We start from the raw sequence: 27,709 nt of genomic DNA on the forward strand, positions 1-27,709 counted from the left end.
GGGTCCCTCCCCCCGCGTTATGCCGTCAGCAGCCGGCACGCGTTACGTCCGCGAGAGTGCTACTCCCCCAGCTTCCCCGGCCCTGGACTCCCGCCTGAGAATAACTTGGTTCTGAGCTGGAGCTTGGCTGATTTGAAGGCTTTTAGTATGTAGAATTCCTTATTACTCATTTTTTTCTTGGGCTAACGCAAGTAATTGTCGACCACAATAATGAGGCGGCGGCGGCTTTACCATGGAAACAGGGAAGTCCTATGGTAAACAACCCTGGCATTTTCATTTTAGTTCCGCCCTGTTACGGGAGGGAAACGACTTGGCCACGCCCCAGCGGCGTGCGTTTTATTCTTTTGCAAAAGCTGTGAACCTTCAGGGGACATGAGGAAAGACAGTCGCGGCAGCCTAGAGAATGAGGGGCGCTCAACGTCAAGGCGCCCACATAGCTGAGGAGATGGGGAGGTAAACGCAGAAGAGACCCCTACCTGCTCTCGTGCAGCCTCTGGGCTCCAAGTGTTTCGTGGTGGTGAGGGGGCGGGGCGGCGGAGGACGTTGGCAGGCAGGGTATCTGAAAACTTCGGAACGGAAAATGTCTTTGACTAGTTGTACGCCGGAAGCAGCTAAGATGATTTTAACTCGGGTTGCTTTGGCTCCAGAGGCTGCATGTTTAAGTGCTGTATCTACTGCCTACCAGTATAACTCAGAATTTTTAATGGCGTAAGTTTTTTTTTTAAAACCGTTTTTGGAAAAGAACTTAGAGCATAGGGCCTGGTGATGGTGGATCACTGTCTCATAATAATGAACCACCGAAGAATAGGTTGAGGCGCTTAGCCAGGGCTTGTTCTGCCATCAGCCATTTGTGGAGAATGGATTGTTGGTTCTATCACTTCATCAACCACCCCTACTGGTTATAAAAGAAGACATGTGTACAAGGGGTATTTCCTAAGCTTTTGTTTTTTATATTTGTGTTTCAGTTATAGACCATGTGCCTGTGACCCCATGCCTCATTGCTGTTGTCCATGAGGGTCTTTTCCCTTCATTGCTACGCTCCCAGAGTGACACATTTCTTTTGCCTCCAGGTTGTAGCAAAATGAAGACAGAAGGTGTTGTCTGATGCTGTTGTAGGTATTATGACTGAACCTCAGTTAACACAAGGAAATAGGTGCTGTATGAAGAGGTAGGGGAAAAACTAGGAAAGATGCATTTCTACACAAATGGGACTAAGTGTTATTTGGGGGCTTTGAGCAGAAGAGAAAGGGTATGTAGTAGAGAATCAAAGAATTCGGGAAACCACAGGCAAGATTTGTGGGGCATTGGCAGAAAGTTTTGTGGTAAAGTCCTGAGTTCTTATCCAATTTTGTTAATGGCACTAAGAATATTGGATAAGGTACCAGTGAAGCAAACAAAGACATTCAATATTGTGAGGGCACAGAGACTTGGGTTATTTATCCTGGCCATGAAAGGTCATACTTCCAAGGCTGGAGTAAGTGTTGCTTATGTTTGGTCCACATTTAAATTTCCTCAGACAGTCATGGAATGAAATCTCCCTTTGGAAGGCAGAAACCTATGGATAGACAACATTTCACAAAAAAGATTCCAAATAGAACTGTAGCATTACCCAAGTTAGGAGGAATCCTCAGTGGTGCCTGCAAGACATAAGGTAACTTGGGGCCCTCAGAAAGCACGTGAATGTTGACACAGATCCTGGTCAGTATCTGGCTATAGGTACCAATTGGCTAGCTTTCCAGAAAGAAACATCATTCCTAGGTTTTGCACTACTGCATTATTAACAGTGGTTCTGCACCAATATTTATACTTTCTGAGAATGTTTGAGGGTTCAGGTTTGAGGCTACTCTACAGATAATTGTCTAACCCATCAAAGCTGGTTATTCTGGTCTTTCAGCTTTAGCATTTTCATTTATATTTCTTATGTAACTACTTCTCAGTTCATGCTCAGTGAATATATTTCCTGTATTCCTTTCCCAGAATCCTGTTCCTTCAAAGGAGGTTCAGGATTGTTCACCTGCTCAAAGTCTGCCTCATTAAATATGTTGCTTGGTAGCAGGCCAGGGAGTTGGGTGGTCAGTTGAATTGGAGGATTTCCTTTGTTCTTGGCAGTGGCATGCTGACCTCTTGTTACTGAATGAGGACTGTTTCCAAACCAAGCATTGGGAAAAACAGTAAGAGGGGAAGAAGTCTTTTGAGTTTTTTCTCTAGGAACCACCAGGCTTGTCTGAAACTTTTGTCTGTTTGGGGGCTTGTTCTGTTTCAGAACCAGAACTCTGGGAGACCATTGCCTTGGCACATGGAATTCAGGGCCTAGCAAGATGAAGGTGGATAGCACTGGATAGCACTTAAACTCCAACAGTATGCTGCTAGGTGAGCATGGCTCGGTTGAGCATGTGGATAATGGCATCAGGCTGGGGTAAACAGGGTGGTGATTAAAAAGAGCTAATATTTGTGAAGGGCCATATAGATTACAAAGCTTTTTTACATAGATCTCACTTGATTCTCACAAAACCTGGGAGATGGTTTTAGTGTGCTATCTTTTTGTGGTAAAATATACATAACAAAATTTACAGTTTTAACCTCTTTTTTTTTTTTTTGCGGTACATGGGCCTCTCACTGTTGTGGCCTCTCCTGTTGCGGAGCACAGGCTCCGGACGCGCAGGCCCAGTGGCCATGGCTCACGGGCCCAGCCACTCTGCGGCACGTGGGATCTTCCCGGACCGGGGCACGAACCCGTGTCCCCTGCATTGGCAGGCGGACTCTCAACCACTGTGCCACCAGGGAAGCCCAGTTTTAACCATTTTTAAGTGCATAGTTCGGTGGCATTAAGAATATTCACATGGTGCAACTATCATCATTCTCCATCTCCAGAACTTTCGTATTTTCACAAACTGAAACTCCATACCCATCAAACACTAATTCCCCATTCTCTCCTCCCCCCAGCCCCTGGCAACCACCATTCTACTTTGTCTCTATGAATTTGACTACGCTACATACCTCATACAAGTGGAATCATAACACTGTTTTTCTTTTTGTGATTTATTTCAGTTAGCATAATGTCTTCAAGGTTCATTTATGTTGTAGCATGTATCAGAATTTCCTTCCTTTTTAAGGCTGAATAATATTCCATTGTGTGTATATACCACATTTTGTTTATCCATTCATGCATTGATGAATACTTGGATTGTTTCCACCTTTTGACTATTGTGAATAATGCTGCTATGAACATGGGTGTACAAATATCTGTTTGAGTCCCTGCTTTTAATTCTTTTGGATATATACTCAGAAGTGGAATTGCTAGATCTTGTGGTAATTCTATGTTTAATTTTTTGAGAAACCATCATACTGTTTTCCACAGTGGCTGCACCATTTTACATTCCCACCAGGAATGCACAGGGGTTCCCATTTCATCCTCACCAACATTTGTTATTTTCTGGTTTGTTTGTTTTTTTGATAATAGCCACCCTAAAAAGTATGAAGTGGTATTACATTGTGGTTTTGATTTGCATTTCTGTACTATATTGGAAAAACCTACTGTTCTCCTCTCCTGTGTGTCTCCTTTACTTTCACATAGAACACTTTACTTTTGACACTTCTGGTCACCAAATGTGTGGTGGGGGATTTTCCTCACAGCAAGCAATTCTCTGCGACACCAGCTGGGTGTCGTACAGTTTAACTCAATTCTGACACTGTCTACCTGGAGATAGCATCAGATTCACAGGTTAAGGGCTCAGTCCCACAAGACTGCTTTCCACCCCCACTTATGCCAGTCACAAGCCCAGGTTATCACCTGTGTTTTTGACCAATTGGCTATAAATCAGAGGTTCCAGCGACTTCCTCCTTGGGTTCAGTTAATTTGCTAGAGTGGCTCATAGAACTCGGGAGAACAGTTACTTTTATCAGTTTACTAAAGGATATGACAAAGGATACAGTTGAACAGCCATTTGAAGAGATATATAGGGTGAGTTCTTCAAGGGTCCCAAGTGCAGGAGCTTCTGTCTCTGAAGAGTTGGGGGTGCATCATTTTCCTGGTATGTGGATGTGTTCATCCACCTGGAAGCTCTTTGAACCCCCTACTTTGGGGATTTTTATGAAGGCTTTGTCACATAGGCATGATCAATTATTACTCCATTTCCAGCTTCTCTCCCCTCTCTGGAGGAGGGGGAGGGGGCAGAGCCAAAAATTCCAAGCTTCTGATCATGGCTTGGTTATTCTGGTGACCAGCCCCCATCCAGGAGCTCACCCAGAGTTGCCTCATTAGAACAAAAAATGCTGCTAGTGCTCTTATCATTTAGGAATTTATGAGGCTTTTAGGAGTCCTGTGTAAGGGATGGGGTCAAAGACCAAATATTAGAACAAGAGATGCTCCTAGTGCTCTTAGGAAAAGGTTTTAGGAGCTCTGTGCCAGGAACCGGGGACATAACCAAATATATATATTTTCTGTTATCTAACACCTAAGGATTAATGAGGTTGAATGTCTTTTCATGTGCTTATTGGCCATTTGTAGATCTTCTTTGGAGAAATATCTATTTAAGTCCTTCTCCCATTTTTTAATCTGGTTGTTTGGTTTTTTTTGTTGTCGTTGTAGGAGTTTTAAAAAATATATTCTGGATCCTAATCCCATATCTGATATATGATTTCCAAATATTTTTCCCATTCTGTGGGTTGTCTTTTTACTGTGTTGGTAATGTCCTTTGGATACACAAAAGTTTTAAATTTTGATGAAGTTCAACTTATCTATTTTTTTATTTGTTACCTGTGCATTTGGTATCATTTCCAAGAAATCTTTGCCAAAACCAGTGTCATAAAACTTTTCTCCTATGTTTTCTTCTGAGAGTTTTATAGGTTTAGCTCTTACATTTAGATCTTTGGTCCAGTTTGAGTTAATTTTTGTATATGGTTTAAGGTAAAGGTCCAACTTTATCCTTTAGCATGTGGATATCCAATATTCCCAGCGCCATTTGTTCAAAAGACTGCCCTTTCCCCATTGAATGGTCTTGCCACCCTTGTTGAAAATCATTTGACCATTGACCATATATGTGAGCATTTATTTCTGGACTCCCTATTCTATTCCATTGATCTATAAGTCTGTCTTATGCCAGTGCCACACTGTTTTGATTATCGTACAATAGATTTGTAGTAAGTTTTGAAATCAGGAAGTGTGAGACCTCCAACTTTGTTCTTTTTCAAGATTGTTTTAACTTCAAAATCCCTTGGGATTCCATGTGACTTCTAGGCTAGATTTTTTTAAAAATTTCTTCCAAAATGTCATTGGGATTTTAATAGGGATTGCTTTGAATTTGTAGATTGCTTTTGGTGGTATTGACATCATAACAACATTGCATCTTCCAACTCATGAACATGGATGTCTTTCTATTTATTTGTGTGTTCCTTAATTTCTTTCAGTAACCTTTTGTAATTTTCAGCATAAAAGTCACCTTCTTGGTTAAGTTTAATCCTGAGTATTTTATTGTTTTACATATATATATATATATTTGACATATAACATTATATTATTTTCAGGTGTACAACATAATGATTCAATATTTGTATATATTGCAAAATGATCACCACAGTAAGTCTAGTTAACAGTCATCACCACACATAATTACAACTTTCTTGTCTTGTGATGAGAACTTTTAATATCTACTCTCTTAGCAACTTTCAGGTACACAATGCAGTATTACTAACTATATTCACCATGCTTTACATTACATCCCAGGTCATATTTATTTTATAACTGGAAGTTTGTATCTTTTGACCACCTTCACCCTCTGGCAACCACCAGTCTGTTCTAACTATGAGGTGTCTTTTTTTTTTTTTTTGGATTCCACATGTAAGAGAGCTCATATGGTATTTCTCTGACTTATGTCACGTAGCATAGTGCCCTCAAGGTCCATCCGTGTTGTCACAAATGGCAAGATTTACTTCTTTTTAATGGCTGAATAATGTTCCATTGTATATGTATACTACATTTTCTTTATCCATTCATCCATCCATGGACACTTAGGTTGCTTCCATATCTTGGCTATTGTAAATAATGCTGCAATGAATATTGGGGTGCATATATTTTTTCAAGTTAGTGTTTTTGTTTCCTTCAGATAAATACCCAAAAGTGGAATTGCTGGATCATGTAGTAGTTCTATTTTTAATTTTTTGAGGAAACTCCATACTGGCTTTCCATAGTGGAAAAGCCACTTTCCATAGTGGCTGTACCAATTTACATTTCCATCAACAGTGCACAACAGTTCCCTTTTCTCCACACCCTCACCAACACTTGTTATGTCTTGTCTTTTTGATAATAGCCATTCCGACAGATGTGAGGTGATATCTCATTGTGGTTTTTGATTTGCATTTCCCAGAAGACTAGTTGTGTTGAGCACCTTTTCATGTATGTTGACCACGTGTATGTCTTCTTTGGAAAAAAGTCCATTCAGATCCTCTGCCCATTTTTTAATCGGATTGTTTGCTTTTTTCCCTTTTGAGTGTTATGAGTTCTTTATATATTTTGGATATTAACCCCTTATCAGATACATGATCTGCAGATGTTTTCTCCCATGTGGTAGGTTACCTTTTCATTTTGTTGATGATTTCCTTTGCTGTACAGAAGCTTTTTGGTTTGATGTAGTCCCACTTGTTTATTTTTGGTTTTGTTCCTTTACTTACTCTTTTTGATGCTATTATAAATGGAATTGTTTTCTTAATTTCTTATACAGCTTGTTCATTCTTAGTGTATAGAAATGCAACTGGCTTTTGTATGTTATTTTTTACACCTTAAATATATATATTTTTTAATTAAAAATGTGTAAAAACATTACTACAGAAACATTACCTAAGTTCAGAAATGAACTGAGTTATTATTTGTAAGTGGGCCCTTCAATATGATTTTAATATTTGGGAAAATATAAATATATTTTAGTAATTCTGATGAAATTTAGAATTCCATTACTTTGGGGTTTTTTTTAAAAATTTTTATTGGGGTATAATTGATTTACAATGTTGTGTTAGTTTCAGGTGTACAGCAAAGTGAATCTGTTATACAAATACATATATCCACGCTTTTTTAGATTCTTTTCCCATATAGACCATTACAGAGTGTTGAGTAGAGATCCCTGTGCTGTACAGTAGATGCTCATTAGTTACCTTTTTTATATATATATATATATATATATATACACACACACATATATATATATATATAGTGTGTATGTGTCAATCCCAATCTTCCAATTTATCTCTTCTCCCCCCTTACCCCCCAGTAACCATAAGTTTATTTTCTACATCTGTAACTCTGTTTTGGTTTTGTATATAAGTTCATTTGTAGGCTTTTTAAATTTTAATTAATTTATTTTTTTAACATTTTTATTGGAGTATAATTGTGTAGGCTTTTTTTAGATTCCACATATAAGCGATATCATATGATATTTGTCTCTCTCTGTCTGAGTTACTTCACTCAGTATGAGAATCTCTAGGTCCATCCATGTTGCTGCAAGTGGCATTATTTTGTTCATTTTTATGGCTGAGTAATATTCCACTGTGTATATATATATATATATATATATATATATATATATACCATATCTTCTTTACCCATTCCTCTTTTGATGGACATTTAGGTTGCTTCCATGTCCTGACTATTGTGAGTAGTGCTGCAATGAATATTGCGGTGCAAGTAACTTTTCAAATTATGGTTTTCTCTGGATATATGCCCAGGAGTGGGATTGCTGGATCAAATGATAGCTCTGTTTTTAGTTTCTTAAGGAACCTATACTGTTGTCCATAGTGGATGTACCAGTTTGCATTCCCACCAACAGTGTAGGAGGGTTCCCTTTTCTCCACACCCTCTTCAGCATTTATTGTTTGTAGGTTTTTTGATGATGGCCATTTTGACCGGTGTGAAGTAATACCTCATTGTAGCTTTGATTTGCATTTCTCTAATAATTAGTGATGTTGAGCATCTTTTCATGTGCTTTTTAACCATCTGTATGTCTTCTTTGGGGAAATGTCTGTTTAGATCCTCTGCCCATTTTTTGATTGGATTGTTTGTTTTTTTGATATTGAGCTTCATGAGTTGTTTGTATATTTTGGAGACTAAAACCTTGTCGGTTGCTTCGTTTGCAAACATTTTCTCCCATTCTGAGGGTTTTCTTTTTGTTTTGTTTATGGTTTCATTTGTGTGCAAAAACTTTTAAGTTTAATTAGGTCCCATTTGTTTACTTTTGTTATTTTGCAGCAAACTCTGCAAGTTTGCTGAGTTCATTTATTAGTTCTAATGAGTTTTTTCAGGGGGAGGAATATTTAGGCTGTTCTCCATGTGAGATCATGTCATCTGCAAACAGGTAATTTTAGTTCTTCCTTTCCAATTTGGATGCCTTTTATTTAATTTTCTTACCTAATTTCTATGGCTAAAACTTCCTTTTCGATGTTGAATATTATTCATCTGAGAGTGTCTTAATTTCTCTCTCATTTCTGAAGGACAGTTTTGCCAGATACAGAATTCTCAGTTGACATTTATTCTTTCAGCCCTATAAATATATTATCTCACTTCTTTTGGTCTCTGAGGTTTCCACTGATAAATTTGCTGATCATCTTATTGAGGATCCCTTGCACATAAGAGTAGCTTTTTCATGGTCCTTTCAAGATTCTCACTATAGCTGTTGACAGTTTGATTATAATGTATCTTGGCGTAGGCCTCTTTCAGTTTATCTTACTTAGAGTTCATTGAGATTCTTGGACTTGTGAATCCATGTTTCTCCTCAAATTTGAGAAGTTTTCAGCCATTATTTCTTCAAATAACCTCTCTGCTCTTTTCTTTCTTTCAACCTCTGGGACTCATAATGCATATGTTGCTTGATTATGTCCCATTAGTCTTTTAATCTCTGTCCACTTCATTCTTTTTTGCTCCTCAGACTTGATAATTTCAAATGATAACTTCAGCTTCACTGATTGTTTCTCTTGTTTCAGTCTATTGTTGAACCCCTCTAGTGAATATTTTAGTTGTTACTATATTTTCAGCTCTAGAATTTCTTTTTTGTTCCTTTTTATAATTTTTGTTTCTTTTTTGGTATTCTCATTTAAAAAATATATTCCTTTCCTCATTCCTTTGGTTCTTTGTGTTTTCCTTTAGTTCTCTGAACATATTTAAGATAATTGTTTTAGTCTTTGTTTGGTACTTCTAGTGCCTGTGCTTTTTCAGGGACAATTTCTGCCACTTTATTTTCTTCCTTTGAATGTGGCATATTTTCCTATTTCTTTGTATGCTTTGTGATTTTTTAAATTGAAAATTGGGTATTTGAAAAAAACAGCCTTGCAGGTAGGCTGTGTGCTGGGGAAGACATTTACTAATTAGCAAGGCTTGCTCTGGGCCTTGGGATCAGCCTCTTGTCAAGGCTTAAAGTCTTCTTGGACCTTTTCTAGGCGTACATCTTGCCTAGGCCACTGTGTGTGCTTTTTCAATTCCCTAAAATACACATCTGTTTTTAAGTGTCTTACTTTCCAAAAGACTCTCACCTCTGCTTCTTCTGGGGGCCATTGATGTTCTGTTGTGCTCCTCTACCTCTAATCTCTTGCCCCGGATGTTGCAAGACTATAGTCCCTCTGCAGCTTTCTTGAGCGGTGTCCACTATTTCCTGTCTTTTCCTAGCCTGAGATCCGAGCTATACCGCTTTTCTCTTTCTGAACTCTAAGAGACCAGTACCTTAGGCAGCCCCTAGACAGATTAGAACATTGCAAAAAAGGTCTGCCTTCCTCTTCTTTCCAGTTAGAGGGAGGGAATTGACAGCCAGGCCACTGCATCTCCCAGACTGTGCTTCCCTGCACTACAGGGGAAGGAGAGGTGGGGTACAAGTAAGTAAAAATACCACGAAATTTCCTTCCATTTCCTGTGTGGCTTTTTCTTGATTAAGCTTTCGCTTGGTTGCTATAGACTGTTTTCCAGATCTCCTGTAAAGTTATTTTTTGCTAATTTCTAGTTGGTTTTTTAAAAATGTTAATGTGGGTGGGGGTAGGAGAGCCTGGCGTTTCCTAGTTTACCAACTTACAGATATCACTGAAATAAACAGTAGTCTATCTGTTTTATAAACAGAGATACCAGTGTTTAGATAGTGACTTATACAAGGTTCACAATTAATGAGGACAAAAGCTGGGCTTTGATTCTATTTCTTTTTCCAGGTTTTGTGATTTTTTTAAAAATAAACTTTGAGTCTGTCATGCAGAGTGAAGTAAGTCAGAAAGAGAAAGACAAATAACCGTATGCTAACACATATATATGGAATCTAAGGAAAAAAATGTCATGAAGAACCTAGGGGTAAGACAGGAATAAAGACACAGACCTACTAGAGAATGGACTTGAGGATATGGGGAGGGGGAAGGGTAAGCTGTAACAAAGTGAGAGAGTGGCATGGACATATATACACTACCAAACGTAAAATAGCTAGCTAGTGGAAAGCAGCCGCATAGCACAGGGAGATCAGCTCGGTGCTTTGTGACCACCTAGAGGGGTGGGATAGGGAGGGTGGGAGGGAGGGAGACACAAGAGGGAAGAGATACGGGAACATATGTATAACTGATTCACTTTGTTATAAAGCAGAAACTAACACACCATTGTAAAGCAATTATACTCCAATAAAGATGTAAAGAAATAAATAAATAAACTTTGTATTTTAGGATAGTTTTAGATTTACCAGAAAGTTCCAGAAATAGTACAGAGAGTTCCCATATCCACCCACTCCCTGCCCTGCACACAGTTACCCCTTTTATCAACGTGTTACATTAGTATGGTACATTTGCTACAATCAGTGAACCCATACTGATGAACTAAAGTCCATACTGTTTTTCGGATCTCCTTAGTTTTTACTTAATGTATTTTTCTGTTCTAGGATCCAGTCCAGGACACTACGTTAGATTGTTCTCATGTCTCCTTTGGCTCCTGTTGATTGTGGCAGTTTCTCAGAATTTCTTTGTTTTGATGACCTTGACAGTATTGAGGGGTACTATTCAGGTATTTTGTAGACTGTGCCTCAATTGGGATTTGTCTGATTTTTTTCCTCATGATGAGAATGGGGTTATGGGTGTTTGGGAGAAAGACCACAAAGGTAAAATACCATTCTCATATATCAAGGCTTTGATGAGCTGACCAGCCTTTACCAGCTTTTTCCTCCATATAGTTATTTTCCCCACTTTCTATACTCTGTTCTTCGGAAGTTAGTCACTAAGTCCAGCCCACTTTCAAGAAGGGTTGGGGAAGATTAAGCTCCACTTCCTGGAGGGTGAGAATCTACATAAATTATTTAGCATTCTTCTATAAGGAAGAATTATTTATTTTGTTTCTCAAATTGTTCCAGCTTTGTTCATTAGAAACTCTTTCACATTGGACCCTATATCCCTTTGGCATGTCCCCATTGTTTTGTTCTTTGAGCACTTCCTTACTTTCTGGCACTACAGGTTGCTCATTTTGTATATTCCCTGCCACAGCCATGGGAGAACCAACCATTTCTCCAAGGAGACCTGGTTCCTTTTATTAAATCAGAATGTCTTCCAGAATATGAAAGATCTAGATGACTGTAATAGAACCAGTGGAAACCCATTTGTAGGGGTATGTGTGTGTAGGAGGTGGTTAACAGGAGCAAAAGAAAAAGGGAAATCTGGAAGGGTCATAATCCAATTCTCTTGAATCATAGTTTACTATCCATTTGGAGGCAATTTAAGAGCACAAACTAAGAGATACCTTGGGTTCAGATGCCAGCTCTGTCACTTTCTAGCTGTGTGTCTGTGAACCTCAGTTTCCTCATCTGTAATGTGGATATAATAACCTCATGAGGTTGTTGGGATGATGATGAAGTGATTTATTTATTTATGTATTTATGTACTTACCACACTCTGCGGCATGTGGGATTTTAGTTCCCCGACCAGGGATCGAACCTGCGCCCCCTGCAGTGGAAGCACAGAATCTTAACCACTGGACCGCCAGGGAAGTCCTGATGATTAAGTGATTTAGAACACAAGCTTTTGCACAGTGCCTTGCACATGGTAAGCATTCACATCTTAGCTATTATTCTTAGTTTCAGTTCTTGTCTGAACTAGCTACTGTAATGTCACGAACAACTGTGAGCTCTCACTTTTTAAATTTGATGCCTTTGTTATTCAGCTTCCTTCCTGTTATATTTCTTTCCCTAGGAATGATTTTCGTGGGACCCAGTGCATCTTCTCATTTGAGATATCACCGAGAAGCTGTGAGTGATGTCATTGCCCTGTACTGGAGAAGCACTGGTGTGTGTGGGGTCTCTATGCAGGTGATGATTCTAGGGACCATGGGCTTGAAGTAGCAGCCTATTCCCCAGACCCCTATTCAGGTCCAGTCCACTCTTGAAACTCCTGAATCAGTGTTTTTCTTCAAGGCCATGAGAAAATTGTGTTGTTCAAATATGGTATATTCGTATTAAAGTGCAGTGAACTCCAAATCTGTTTTTATTAATAGAATAAAAATTCTTTATCACCTTCCCGGCAAATTTAATGTCCCCTTGTCAGGTTAGCTCTTTAAAATGTAAGAAGAACTTGTCTTCCTTTTGATAATGTGATTCTCCTCCTAAAGGCTCTTCCTGTTTCACTGTGGATGAAGTCTAAAGTCCTCCTCCTGAATGTCAGCACCCCCTATTAGATTGCCACATTTTTTATACCCATGAACCTTCTCCCATGACTCCCATGCCTGACATGTTTTCCCATAATTTCCTTCACTAGACTGTCATTCAAATAACTTTTTAAACTCTGCCCAGAGTAATGTAAAGAGTGCTAATACCTCCCTATCTACTGTCTTTTGAACACTGCTGTTCAGTTATTACCTAGAGTGCACTGGCCTTTGGTATGTGTATGGTATAAATACTCAAAATATTCAACATTTGGTTGTGTTTCTATGTATCTTCTAAATATTTGTATTAATGTTGTCTTCTCCCTAAAGAACATGTATGTAAGTACCCCAGTCAATATAGTACTAAGTATCTGCTTATTGATAATGAGGAGGAAGATAAAGATAGGTCTAGAGTATAGTCATTGACAAATTTGAATAAGGGGACTTCTTACATCTGAGGTAGTCAGTGTTTCTGCCTTCTTAAGTCCCTTGGCTGTGATTATAGGAAATTCACTTCCAACTCAGTCCACAGCTGGGTGTTCCTTCAAGAAGATTGCTATTTCTGAGTCTTAGAGCTTGGAACCTATATTTATGGTTGGCCACTTGGGACCAATAATCTCAACCAGTGTCTAATCTTCCTGTAGGGATTGACTATTTTACATTACCATTCCTAGTTTATGCTGATGCTGCCTTCATCCATGCCTGTGATTGGAATCCTCATGCTGTACCTGCTCTGAGAAAAAAATCTAGAGATAAATGGAGTAGCAGATCTGTGCCAAATATACTTTGAAGATAACGGGAAGGTGAGTGCAGGGGAAATATATCTTTTGAGTGACTTTCCACATATACTACCAGGCAGTGACTTTCAGAAAATATCCAAAGTAAGACCAACTGTGTTGTTTACCTTCATCATCTCACCATACAAAGTGTACTGTTCTTATATTGAATGATTTCACTCATAGAATTTGAGTGATACATGTAGATAGTTAGTTGCATGTAATTGGGTAAAGGAGACTATTGGTAAGCAGCCAAGGTCTGGAACTAGTACAGAAAGATAAAATGGTTGAAGTAAAACTATGGGACTTAAGATTTTTAATGCTGTTTAAAAGATGTGGATTGCCTGCTCTAAAAGAAATTAGAGAGGAAAATGATGGGAGAAATGTTAAGTTGGAGTGAAAACTCATGAAAAATGAGTCTTCCTTATTTCCTACAAAATAAAGTGGAGAAGCATTTGTTTCTTTGTTTTTCTTCTTTTCAAAATACACAAGTGGAAAAGAGAATTTGGAAAATCGTCATAGTCATTTTCCCTCTTGCTGTGCTATGGCTATGTCCTATTTGAAAGTACTGCTGTTGTTCCTCATTTCATTTTCTTTACACCTCTTGTAGCTGAAACTGTTGCACATTGCTGACAGGGTAGTTCTTGGGCTGGTCCTTAGCTCTGAAGAAGGCTGGTTCATTGCCTGCCAAATGTTACACCAGGACACTGGAGGCATTTTGCATGTCCACCGAAATGTGGAACCTTGCCTGCAGAAGAATCTAGCTTCCTGGAAGCAGGGACATAGAAGAGAAGCAGCACTGTTAGTATCCTCAGCAAATTATCAATGACAAGTGGAAATATAAAGCTACTAGGGTATCTGTGAGGGAAATGCTGGTGGTAGTCACCGAACTACAGTGGCAAAGGTGGGCTCAACCTGTAGAAACTCACATTGCCATTCTCTACCAACAAGAGCACAGTAAACTGTGTAAGACACAGATCTTGCATATTCAGCTAGTAAAATCCTGTGGTGCCCATGTGGATCACAGAGTTCTGGATATGAACTGCCACCCCTGTCCTCTAATTGACTAGAGGAGGTGAATCCAGGGGCACAAGGGTTCCATCTGTGAGTAGGCTTCCATAGTTGATTCCTTTAATTTATTAGTTCAACTCAAGTTGTAATCCCCTTGTCTCCTAGTGATATGTTTTAATTTTTTTAAGAAAAAACAGCTTTATTGAACTATAGTTCACACTTAAAGTATACAATTCAGTGGTTTTTAGTATACTCACAGAGTTCTGGAACCATCACCACAGTCAATTTTAGAATATTTTTGTCACCTCAAAAGAAACCCTATAACCTTTAGCTATAAGCACCCCAATCCCCTATTCCCTCTAGCCCTGGGCAACCACTAATGTATATTTTGTCTCTGTTTGCCTATTCTGGACATTTCATATAAATAGAATATATGGTCCTTTGTGACTGGCTCCTTTTACTTAGCATAATGTTTTAAGGTTCGTTCATGTAGTAGCACATATTAGTACTTCATCCCATATGTATGTGAGAGAGTGTGTGTGTGTGCACATGCATGCACACACATAACAGCTATATTGAGACATTATTCATATAACATACAATTCACACATTTAAAGTGAACAATGGTATTTAGTATAATCACAGAGGTATGCAAATATCAGTCATTTTAGATAAATTTAGAACACCTGTTTTCAGTTCTTTTGGGGAATGTACCTAGGAGTGGAATTGCTAGGTCATATGGTAATTCTGTGTTTAACTTTTTGAGAAAGTGCCAAGCTTTCCAGAGTGGCTGTACCATTTTATAATCCCACAAGCAATGTACAAAGTTTCCATTTCCTCCACATCCTTATCAACACTTGTTACTTTGTTTTTTTGCTTATGACCAGCCTAGTGGGTGTGAAGTGGTATCTCCTTGTGGTTTAGTTCTGCATTTCTCTAATAATGCTGTTGAACATTTTTTCATTTGCTTGCTGGCCATTTGTATAACTTCTTTGGAAAATGTCTATTCAAGTCTTTTGTCCACTTTTTAATAGGGCTGTCAATATGTTGTTGAATTGTAAGAGCTCTTTATATATTCAAGATATTAGAACCTTATTAGATGCCTGATTTGCATATATTTCCTTCCATTCTTTGGGGTTTTTTTTAAGACTTAATTTTTTTGTGTGTGTGGAGCAGTTTGTAGGTTCATAGAAAATTCAAGAGAAAGGTACAGAGATTTCCCTTGTACCTCCTACCTCTATACATACATAGCCTCCCCCATTTTTAACATACCCCACCAGAGTGGTACTTTTATTACAACTGATGAATCTGTATCAACACATCGTAATTACCCAAAGTTCATAGTTTATCTTAGTGTTCACTCTTGATGCTGTACATTCTGTGGGTTTGGGCAAATGTATAATGACTTACGTCAGTCATTGTAATATCATACAGAATATTTCCACTGCCTTAAAAAATCCTGTGTACTCAGTACCACCACTCACCCCACAACCCCTGGATACCACTGATCTTTTTTTTTTACTGTTTCTACAGTTTTGCCTTTTCCAGAATGTTATATAGTTGGAATGATACAGTATGTAGCCTTTTCACTTTGTGTTCTTTGAGTAATAAGCATTTATAAGGTTCTTCTATGTCTTTTCATGGCTTGATAGCTCATTTCTTTTTAGCACTGAGTAATATTCCATTGTCTAGATATACCACAGTTTATTTATCCATTTACCTACTGAAGGACATCTTGTTTGCTTTCAAAAGTTTTGGCAATTGTGAATGAAGCTACTGTACATACTTGTGCACACATTTTCATGTGGACATAAGTTTTCACTTCCTGTAGGTAAATATCAAGGAATGTGATTGCTGGATTGTATTGGAAGAATATGTTTAGTTTTGTAAGAAACCACCAAGGTGTCTTTCAAAGTGGCTGTACGAGTTTATATTTCTACTAGCAATGAATGAGAGTTCTGCTCTTCAACATCTTTGCCACTATTTAGTGTTGTCAGTGTTCTGGATTTTGGGCATTTTAATAGGTGTATAGTGATATCTCCTTGTTATTTAATTTGCAATTCCCTGATGACATATGGTGTGGAGCTTCTTTTCATATGCTTATTTGCCATCTTCTTCAGTGAGGTGTCTGTTAAGGTGTAAGGCCCATTTTTTTTTTTTTTTGTGGTACGTGGGTCTCTCACTATTGTGGCCTCTCCCGTTGCGGAGCACAGGCTCTGGACGCGCAGGCTCAGCGGCCATGGTTCACGGGCCCAGCCGCTCTGCGGCATGTGGGATCTTCCCGGACCGGGGCACGAACCCGTGTCCCTTGCATCAGCAGCTGGACTCTTAACCACTGCGCAACCAGGGAAGCCCAGGCCCATTTTTTAATCGAGGTACTTGTTCTCTTATTGTTTTTATTTTAATCCTTCATTCTTTAATAATTAGATAGAGCTCAGTTACAAAAGCATTGGCTCTTTGAACATGATTTTTTATTAAGGTATTGTTGATTTACAATATATATAAGTTTCAGGTGTACAACACAGTGATTCACAACTTTTAAAGGTTATACATTTATAGTTATTATAAAATATTGACTATATTCCCTGTGCTGTGCAATATATCCTTGTAGCTTATTTATTTTATACATAGTAGTTTGTAACTTTTAATCCCGTACCCCTATATTTCCCCTTCCCACTTCCCTCTCCCCACTGGTAACCACTAGTTTGTTCTCTATATCTGTGAGTCTGCTCCTTTTTTTTGTTATATTCACTAGTTTGTTTTATGTTTTAGATTCCACATACAAATGATATCATACAGTATTTGTCTTTGATTTATTTCACTTAGAATAATGTATTCCAAGTCCATCCATTTTGTTGTAATTGGCAAAATTTCATTCTTTTTTATAGCCAAGTTGTATTCCATGGTATATATATACCACATCTTCATTTTCCATTCGTCTGTTGAAAGACATTTAGGTTGCTTTCACATCTTGGCTATTGTAAATAATGCTGCTATGAATATTGTGGTGCATGTATCTTTTCGAATTAATGTTTTTGTTTTTGTTGGATATATGCCCAGGAGTGGAATTGCTGGATCATATGGTAGTTCTATTTTTAGTTTTTTGAGGAACCTCCCTACTGTTTTCCACAGTGGCTGCATCAGTATACATTCTCACCAACAAAAGGGGTTCCCTTTTCTCCACATCTTCTTCAACATTTCTTACTTGTGGGTTTTTTTTTATGATAGCCACCTGACAGGCATGAGGTGATATCTAATGGTTTTGATTTGCCTTTCTCTGATGATTAACAATGTTGAGCATCTTTACATGTGCCTGTTGACCATCTATATGTCTTCTTTGGAAAAATGTCTATTCAGGTGTTCTGCCCACTTTTTTTTTTTTGCGGTACGCCGGCCTCTCACTGTTGTGGCCTCTCCCATTGCGGAGCACAGGCTCCGGACGCACAGGCTCAGCAGCCATGGCTCACGGGCCCAGCCACTCCGCGGCATGTGGGATCTTCCCAGACCGGGGCACGAACCCGTGTCCCCTGCATCGGCAGGCGGACTTTCAACCACTGCGCCACCAGGGAAGCCCTTTGCCCACTTTTTAATTGAGTTGTTTGTTTTTTTGATGTTGAGTTGTATGAGCTGTTCATACATTTTGGATATTAATCCCTTATCGGTCATATCATTTGCAAATATTTTGTCTAATTCAGTAGGTTGTCTTTTTGTTTTGCTGATGGTTTCCTTTGCTGTGAAAAAGCTTTTAAATTTAATTAGGTCCCATTTATTTATTTTTGCTTTTGTTTCCTTTACCTTAAGAGGTAGATCCAAAAAAATATTGCTGCAGTTTATGTCACAGTGTTCTGCCTATGTTTTCTTTTAGGAGTTTTATGGTTTCTGGTCTTACATTTAGGTCTTTAATCTATTTTGAGTTTATTTTTGTATATGGTGTAAGAAAATATTCTAATTTCCTTCTTTTACATGTAGCTGTCCAGTTTTCCCAACACTACTTTCCCAACACTACTTTTCTCCATTGTATATTCTTGCCTCCTTTGTCGTAGATTAGTTGACCATAAATGTGTGGGTTTATTTCTGGGCTTTCTATCCTGTTCCATTGATCTATTATGTCTGTTTTTGTGACAGTACCATGCTGTTTTGATTACTTTATCTTTGTACTATAGCCTGAAGCCAGAGAGCATGGTACCTCCAGCTCTGTTTTTGTTTCTCAAGGTTGTTTTGGCTATTCGAGGTCTTTTGTGTATCCATACACATTTTAGAATTATTTGTTCTAGTTCTGTGAAAAATGCCATTGGCATTTTGATAAGGATTGCATTGAATCTGTAGATTGCCTTGGGTAGTATGGTCATTTTAATAATATTGATTCTTCAAATCCATGAACACGGTGTAGCTTTCCATCTGTTTGTGTTGTTTTCAGTTTCTTTCATCAGTGTCTTACAGTTTTCTGGGTACAGGTCTTTTACCTCCTTAGGTAGGTTTATTCCTAGGTATTTTATTCTTTTTGATGTGATAGTAAATAGGATTGTTTCCTTAATTTCTCTTTCTGATACTTCATTGTTAGTGTTCAGAAATGCAACAGATTTCTGTATGTTAATTTTGTATCCTGCACCTTTACTGAATTCATTGATGAGCTCTAGTTTTTTGGTGGTGTCTTTAGGATTTTTTTCTATATAGTATTGTGTCATCTGCAAACAGTGACAGTTTTACTTCTTTTCCAATTTGGATTCCTTTTCTTCATCTGATTGTTGTGGCTAGGGCTTCAATACTCTGCCCATTTTTCAATTGGATTTTTTTGGCTGTTGAGTTGTATGAGATCTTTATACTTTTTGGATATTAGCCCCTTATCAGATATATGATTTGTAAATATTTTCTCCCATTTTGTAAGTTGCCTTTTCATTTTGGTGATGGTTTCCTTTACTGTGCAGAAGCTTTTTTTTTTTTTTTTTTTTTGCAGTACGCGGGCCTCTCACTGTTGTGGCCTCTCCCGTTGCGGAGCACAGGCTCCGGACGCACAGGCTCAGCGGCCATGGCTCACGGGCCCAGCTGCTCCATGGCATGTGGGATCTTCCCGGACCGGGGCACGAACCCGTGTCCCCTGCATCGGCAGGCGGACTCTCAACCCCTGCGCCACCAGGGAAGCCCCGGAAGCTTTTTGGTTTGATGTAGTCCCACTTGTTATTTTTGCTTTTGTTGCTTTTGCTTTTGGTGTCAAATCCAAAAAATTCTTACCAATATCAATATCAAGGAGATTACTGCCTATTTTTTCTTCTAGGAGTTCTTTTTAATGATTTCAGGTTTATGTTCACGTTTTTAAGTCATTTTGAGTTAATTTTTGTGTATGGTGTAAGGTAGTTGTCAAGTTTTATTCTTTTGCATGTGACTGTCCAGTTTTCCCAGTACCATTTATTGAAGAGACTGCCCTTTCTGAATTGTATATCTTAGCTCCTTTGTCATAAATTGACCATATATGCATGGATTTGTTTCTGGGCTCTCTACTGTGTTCCATTGATCTATGTGTCTGTTTTTATGCCAATACCATACTGTTTTGATTACTATGACTTTGTAATATAGTTTGAAATCAGGAAGTGTGATGCCTCCAGCTTTGTTCTTCTTTCTCAAGATTGCTTTGACTACTTGGGGTATTTTGTGGTTCCAAAGAAATTTTAAGATTATTTGTTGTGTTTCTTTGGAAAGTGCCATTGGAATTTTGATAGGGATTGCACTGAATCTGTAGATTGCTTTGGGTGGTTTGGACGTTTTAACAACATTAATTCTTCTAGTCCATGAACATGGAATGTCTTTACATTTAGTTGTTCTTCTTTCATAAATGTCTTCTAATTTTCAGTGTACAGGTCTTTCACCTCCTTGGTTAAATTTATTCTTAAGAATTTTTTTTGATGCGGTCATAAAAGGGATTGTTTTCTTATTTTCTCTTTATGGTAGTTCATTATTAATGTATAGAAATGCAACATTTTCTGATTTTGTATCCTGCAACTTTACTGAATTTGTTCATTAGTTCTAAGAATTTATTGATGGAGTCTTTAGGGTTTTCCATATATAATATGTCATCTGCAAATAGCAACAGTTTTACTATTTCATTTCTGATTGGAATGCCTTTTATTTCTTTTTCTTGCCTAATTGCTGTGGCTAGGACTTCCAGATACTATGTTGAATAAAAGTGATGAGAGTGGGCATCCTGGTCTTGTTCCTAATCTTAGAGAAAGGTTTCAGTTTTTCTCCATTGAATGTGGTGTTAGCTTGGAGTTTTCATATATGGTCTCTATTATGTTAAGGTATGTTCCCTCTATGTACACTTTGTTGAGATTTTTTAAAATCATAAATGGATGTTGAATTTTTTTATGTGCTTTTTCTGCATCTGTTGAGATGTTCATATGATTTTTACCCTTCATTTTGTTAATGTGGTATATCACATTGATTAATTTGCAGATGTTGAACCATCCTTGTTTCCCTGGAATAAATTCCCCTTGATCATGGTCTGTGATTCTTTTATAGGGTTGATTTCATTTTGCTAATATTTTGTTGAGGATTTTCGCATCTGTGTTCATCAGGGATATTGGCCTGTCATTTTCTTTTTGTGGTGTCCTTGCCTGGTTTTGTTATGAGGATAATACTGGCCTCGTAAAATGAGTTTGAAAGTGTTTCCTTCTTTTCTGTTTTTCTTTGGAAGAGTTTGGAAGGATTGGTGTAAATTTTACTTTAAATGTTTGGTACCATTCACCAGTGAAGCCATCTGGTCCTGGACTTTTGTTTGTTGGAAGGTTTTTGAATCTGATTTAATCTCCTTACCTTGTAATCAGTCTATTCAGTTTTTCTGTTTCTTCGTGATTCAGTTGTCGTAGGTTGTATCTAGGAATTTATCCATTTCTTCTGGGTTGTCCAGTTTATTGGCATAGTTGTTCATAGTTGTCTCTTATGATCCTTTTTATTTCATAAATTTTAAATTGAATGATGAAATCTCACACCGTTCCACTCTGTCCCACCTGGAATCCCCAATCATTGACATAGTCTGCTCCTGACACACAACCACAGACCTCTCTTCATCTCATCATGTGGGCATTATATTACCTCACATCATCACAGGAAGAAGGGTGAGTACAGTACAATAAGATACTTTGAGAGAGAGAGAGAAAAAGCACATTCATATAATTTTTACTACAGTATATTGTTAGAATTGTTCCATTTTATTATGAGTTATTGTTGTTAATGTCTTATTATGTCTAATTTATGAATTAAATTTTATCATAGGTATGTATACATAGGAAAAAACATAGTGTATATATATATATATATATATATATATATATGCTTCTATACTGTGCAGTTTCAGACATCCACTGGGGATCTTGGAACATATCCTCCATGGGTAAGGGGGGACTACTGTATAGCTATCCTTGCTTGCTTTTGGTTTCCATTTGAATGGAATATCTTATTCCAGGCCTTCTCTTTAATCGATATATGTCCTTAAAGTTGAAGTCAGTCTCTTGCAGGCATCATATAGTTGGGTCTTGGTTTGCTTGTTTTTTTAATTTGTGCAGCCACTCTTGGTCTTCTGATTGGAGAGTTTAGTTTACATTTAGAGTAATTATTGACATGTATGGTCTTATCACATTGTTAATTGGTTTCTGGCTATTTGTAGTTCATTTATTCCTTTCTTCCTCTCTTTATCTCTTCTTTTGTGGTTTGATGACTTTCTATTTTTAATTTTTTTATTGAGTTGTATTTGACATATAACACTGTAAGTTTAACGTGTACATTATATTGATTTGATACATTTATTTTGCAGTATGATTGCCATTGTACCATTAACACCTCTATTGCATCACATAGTTATCATTTCTTCTAATATTGGGAACAATTAAGATTAGTTCCTGGACTTCCCTGGTGGTGCAGTCCTTGAGAGTCCGCCTGCCGATGCAGGGGACACAGGTTCGTGCCCCAGTCCTGGAGGATCCCATATGCTGCGGAGCGGCTGGGCCCGTGAGCCATGGCCACTGAGCCTGAGCGTCCAGAGCCTGTGTTCCGTGGCGGGAGAGGCCACAGCAGTGAGAGGCCCGTGTGCTGCAAAAAAAAAAAAAAAAAAAAAAAGATTAGTTCCTTAGCAAATTTAATGTTTGATACAGTTTTGTTGTCTATAATCACTGTACTGTGTATAGGTCTCTAGGAATTATTTATCTATTTGAAAGTATTTACTCTTAAGTGACATCTCTCCCATTCTCCCATCCCCCAACGCCTGGTAAAGACCATTTTATTTTCTGCTACTATGAGTTTGGGTTTTTTAGATTCCACATATAAGAGATATCATAGATTATTTGTCTTTCTCTGTTTGACTTATCTCACTTAGCATGATGTCCTTAAGGTCCATCCATGTTGTTGCAAAGAGCAGAATTTCCTTTTTTCATGGCTGAGTAGTATTCCATTGCATCTATACATATCACATCTTCTTTATCCTTTCATCCATTAATGGAAAGTCAGTTTGTTTCCATATCTTGGCTATTGTAAATAATGATGCAGTAAGCATAGGAGTTCATATATCTCTTGTTAACCAGCTTTCATTCCTTTGGATATATACTGAGAAGTGGAATTGCTGGATAATATGTTAGTTCTAATTTTAATTTTCTGAGGAATCTCCATACTTTTCTCCATAGTGGCTGAACCAGCTTACAAATCCCACCAGCATTGCACAAGGGTTCCCTTTTCTCCACGTCCTTGCCAACACTTGTTATCTCTTGTCTTCTTGATGACTTCTAGTCTTACAGGTGTGAGGCGATATCTCATTGTAGCTTTGATTTACTTTTCTCTGATGCTTAGTGATGTTGAGCACCTTTTCATGTGGCTGTTGTCCATTTTTTTTTGAAAAAATGTCTTTTTTGAAAAAATGTCTGTTTAGTTCTCATGCCCATTTATGGATTTTTTTAATCATTGAGTTGTATGTATTATATAAGTTCTTTATATTTTTTTGATATTACTCCCTTATCTGATACATGGTTTGCAAATATTTTTTCCCATTCTGTAAGTTGCCTTTTCATTTTTGTTGATCGTTTCTTTTGCTGTGCAGAAGCTTTTTAGTTTAATGTAGTCCCACTTGTTGATTTTAACTTTTGTTGCTTGTGCTTTTGGTGCCACATCAAAAAAAGCATTGCCAAGACCAATGTCAGGGAGCTTCTTCCCTGTGTTTTCTTCTAGGGCGCTTATGGTTTTAGGTCTTATGTTTAAGTCTTTGATCCATTTCAAGTTAATTTTTGTAAGTGGCGTAAGATAGGGGTCCAATTTCATTTTTCAGCATGTGGTTATCCAGTTTTCCTGACAGCATTTGTTGAAGGGACTATCCTTTCCCTACTGGATGTTTCTGGCTTCCTTATCAAATATTAGTTGACTGTATATGCAAGGGTTTAATTATGAGCTCTCTATTCTGTTCCACTGGTCTATGTGTCTATTTTTATTCCAGTACCATGCAGTTTAACAAAAGAGCAAAGACAGCACAATGGACCAAAAATAGTTTTTTCAACAAATGGTGTTGAAATCACTGAGCATCCATATGCAAAAAAAAAAAAAAAAAGAATCTAGATGCAGACTTTATACCCTTCACAAAAACAACTCAAAATAGATTAGAGACCTAAATGTAAAAAAGTGTAAAACTTTGAGAATATAACATCGGAGAAAATCTAGATGACTTTGGGTTTGGCAGTGTTTTTTTTTTTAATACATCTTTATTGGAGTATAATTGCTTTACAATGGTGTGTTAGTTTCTGCTTTATAACAAAGTGAATCAGTTATACATATACATATGTTACCATATCTCTTCCCTCTTGCGTCTCCCTCCCTTCCACCCACCCTATCCCACCCCTCCAGGCGGTCACAAACCACTGAGCTGATCTCCCTGTGCTATGTGGCTGCTTCCCACTAGCTATCTACCTTACGTTTGGTAGTGTATATATGTCCATGCCTCTCTCTCTCGCTTTGTCACAGCTTACCCTTCCCCCTCCCCATATCCTCAAGTCCATTCTCTAGTAAGTCTGTGTCTTTATTCCTGTCTTACCCCTAGGTTCTTCATGACATTTTTTTCCTTAAATTCCATATATATGTGTTAGCATACGGTATTTGTCTTTCTCTTTCTGACTGACTTCACTCTGTATGACAGACTCTAGGTCTATCCACCTCATTACAAATAGCTCAATTTCGTTTCTTTTTATGGCTGAGTAATATTCCAGTGTATATATGTGCCACATCTTCTTTATCCATTCATCCGATGATGGATACTTAGGTTGTTTCCATCTCCAGGCTATTGTAAATAGAGCTGCAATGAACATTTTGGTACGTGACTATTTTTGAATTATGGTTTTCTCAGGGTAGATGCCCAGTAGTGGGATTGCTGGGTCATATGGTAGTTCTATTTGTAGTTTTTTAAGGAACCTCCATACTGTTCTCCATAGTGGCTGTACCAATTCACATTCCCACCAGCAGTGCAAGAGTGTTTCCTTTTCTCCACACCCTCTCCAGCATTTATTGTTTGTAGATTTTTTGATGATGGCCATTCTGACTGGTGTGAGATGATATCTCATTGTAGTTTTGATTTGCATTTCTCTAATGATTAATGATGTTGAGCATTCTTTCATGTGTTTGTTGGCAATCTGTATATCTTCTTTGGAGAAATGTCTGTTTAGGTCTTTTGCCCATTTTTGGATTGGGTTGTTTGTTTTTTTGTTATTGAGCTGCATGAGCATTTTGTTATTGTTTTGTTATTGAGCTGCATGGCATTTTGGAGATTATTGGCAGTGGTTTTTTAGATGCAACACCAAAGGCCCAGTCCATGAAAAAATGGATTGATAAACTGAACTTAATTAAACTTAAAATTTTCTGCTGTACAAAAGACTGTCAAGAAAATGAAAAGACAGACCACTGCCTGGGAGATAATATTTGTAGAAGACATACCTAATAAAGGGACTGTTATTAAAATATGCAAAGAGCTCTTAAAACTCAACAATAAGAAAATACCACAGTTAAAACATGGCCAAGAAGCCCTAGCAGATCCCTACCAGAGAAGATATATAGGTAGAAATTAAGCATATGAAAAAGTATTCCACATCATATATCATAAGGGAAATGAAAACTGAAACAAAAATGAGATACCACTATATACCTATTAGAATGACCAAAATCCAGGACACTGACAACACCAAATGCTAGCAGGGATGTGGAGGAACAAAAACTCTCATTCATTGCTGGTGGGAATGCAAAGTGGTACAGCCACTTTAGAAGGCAATTTGGCAGTTTCTTACAAAAGTAAACATACTCTTACCATATGATCCAGCAATCATGCTCCTTGGTATTTATCTAAAGGAGTTGAAAGCTTATGTCCACACAAAAACTTGCACTTGGATGTTTATATCAGCTTTATTCTTTTTTTCAAAGCAAACAACTTTTTATTGAAGGGTAGTTGATTTACAATGTAGTATTAGGTGTTCAGCAAAGTGATTCATATATATGCAAACACACATACATATGTATTCTTTTCAGTTTCCTTCCCATTATAGGTTATTAAAAGATACTGATTTTAGTTCCCTGTGCCATACAGTAGATCCTTGTTGTTTATCTATTTTATATATAGTAGTGTTAATCTGCTAATCCCAAACTCCTAATTTGTCCCTCCCCCATCCTTTCCCACTTGGTAACCTTAAGTTTCTTTCTATGTCCAAGAGTCTATTTCTGTTTTGTAAATAAGTTCATTTGTATATATTTTTTAAGATTCCACATATAAGTGATATCATATGATATTTGCCTTTCTCTGTCTGACTTCACTTAACATGTTAATCTCTAGGTCCATCCATGTTGCTACAAATGGCATTATTTTATTCTCTTTTATGGCTGAGTAATATACTATCGTGCGTGTGTGTGTGTGATATATATATATATATATATATATATATATATATACACCACACACACACACACATATAGATACATACATACACACCATATCTTCTTTATCCATTCATCTGTCGATGGACGTTTAGGTCGCTTCCATGTCTTGGCTGTATATCAGGTTTATTCTTAATTGCCCAAACTTGGAAACAACAAAGATGTCCTTCTGTAGGAGAATGGATAAATAAAATGTGGTACATCCAGACAATGGAATCTCACTAAATATTCCTAAAATGTGCTAAAAAAAAAAAAAGAGCTATCAAGCCATGAAAAGTCGTGGAGGAAACTTAAATGTGTATTACTATGTGAATGAAGTCCATCTGAAAAGGTCACATACTATATGATTCCAATTTTGTGACATTCTGGAAAAGGCAAAACTATGAAAACAGTAAAAAGATCAGTTGTTATCAGGGATTATGGAGGAAGAGGGGTGAATGGGCAGAGTACAGAGGATTTTTAGTGCATTGAAACAACTCTGTATGATTCCATAATGGTAGATACATGACATTATACATTTGTCTAAACCCATGGAATGTACATTAAAATTGAACTCTAATGTAAACTATGGACTCTGGATGATAATGATTTGTCCATGTAGGTTCATCAGTTGTAACAGATGTACCACTCTCATGGAGGATGTTTTTATTTGGGAAGGCTATTCATGTGCGGGAGCAAGGGGTATATAGGAAGTCTCTGTATCTTCTACTCAATTTTACTTGAACCTAAAACTGCTTTGAAAAATAAAGTCTATTAAAAAGTATAAGACATACTTGAAAGAAGTTAGGTAATATCTACATCAATGAATGACATCCCATGTACATAGATTGGAATATTTAAGATTTTTAAGATGGCTGTGCTCCCCAAATTCATCTATAGATTCAATGGAATTCCTATAAAAATCCCATCTGTTTTATGGCATAAACTGGAAAGCAAATGTTAAATTCATATGGAAATACAAAGAACCCAGAATAACCAACAATCTTGAAAAAGAACAAAGTTGGAGAATTCACACTTTCCAATTTCAAAATTCACTGTAAAACTACAGTAATCAAGATAGTATGGTACTGCAGTATTTATATAAGGATAGACATACACATCAATGGAATTCAATGAGAGTCCAGAAAAATAACCCTTAACATTTATGATCTATTGAAATTCATCAGTAGTGCCAAGACAATTCAGTGGGGAAGGAACAGTCTTTCTAACTAATGGTGCTGGAGTTACTGTATATCCACATGCAAAAGAATGAATTGGGATCCTTACATCAGGCAATGCACAAATGTTAACTCACAGTGGATCATAGACCTTAATATAAGGGATGAAAAGTATAAAGAAGTCTTCATGACTGGATTACACAATG

The 27,709-nt window shown here is 37.5% G+C and overlaps 1 long non-coding RNA gene across 4 annotated transcripts in view; it reads left to right on the top strand.

Moving 5' to 3' along the window:
• Window positions 1-3: 3 nt before the first annotated feature.
• The window catches only part of LOC111178245 (uncharacterized), a 48,606-nt gene continuing 20,900 nt past the window's right edge, over window positions 4-27,709 (top strand). Inside the window, exons 1-3 of one of the 4 annotated variants that reach the window (XR_016391319.1) lie at window positions 4-2,370; window positions 10,878-12,027; window positions 12,175-13,425. This is a non-coding gene — a long non-coding RNA (uncharacterized LOC111178245). Of the gene's footprint in view, window positions 12,028-12,174; window positions 13,426-27,709 lie in introns of all 4 variants that reach the window. The other 3 variants (XR_016391321.1, XR_016391318.1, XR_016391320.1) reach the window with 3 other exon arrangements.

The sequence above is a fragment of the Delphinapterus leucas genome, chromosome X (genome assembly GCF_059928025.1).
Source record: "Delphinapterus leucas isolate spDelLeu-1000000601 "Yukka" chromosome X, BTC_Dleu_Yukka2, whole genome shotgun sequence".
In the NCBI taxonomy this organism is placed as follows: Eukaryota; Metazoa; Chordata; class Mammalia; order Artiodactyla; family Monodontidae; genus Delphinapterus; species Delphinapterus leucas.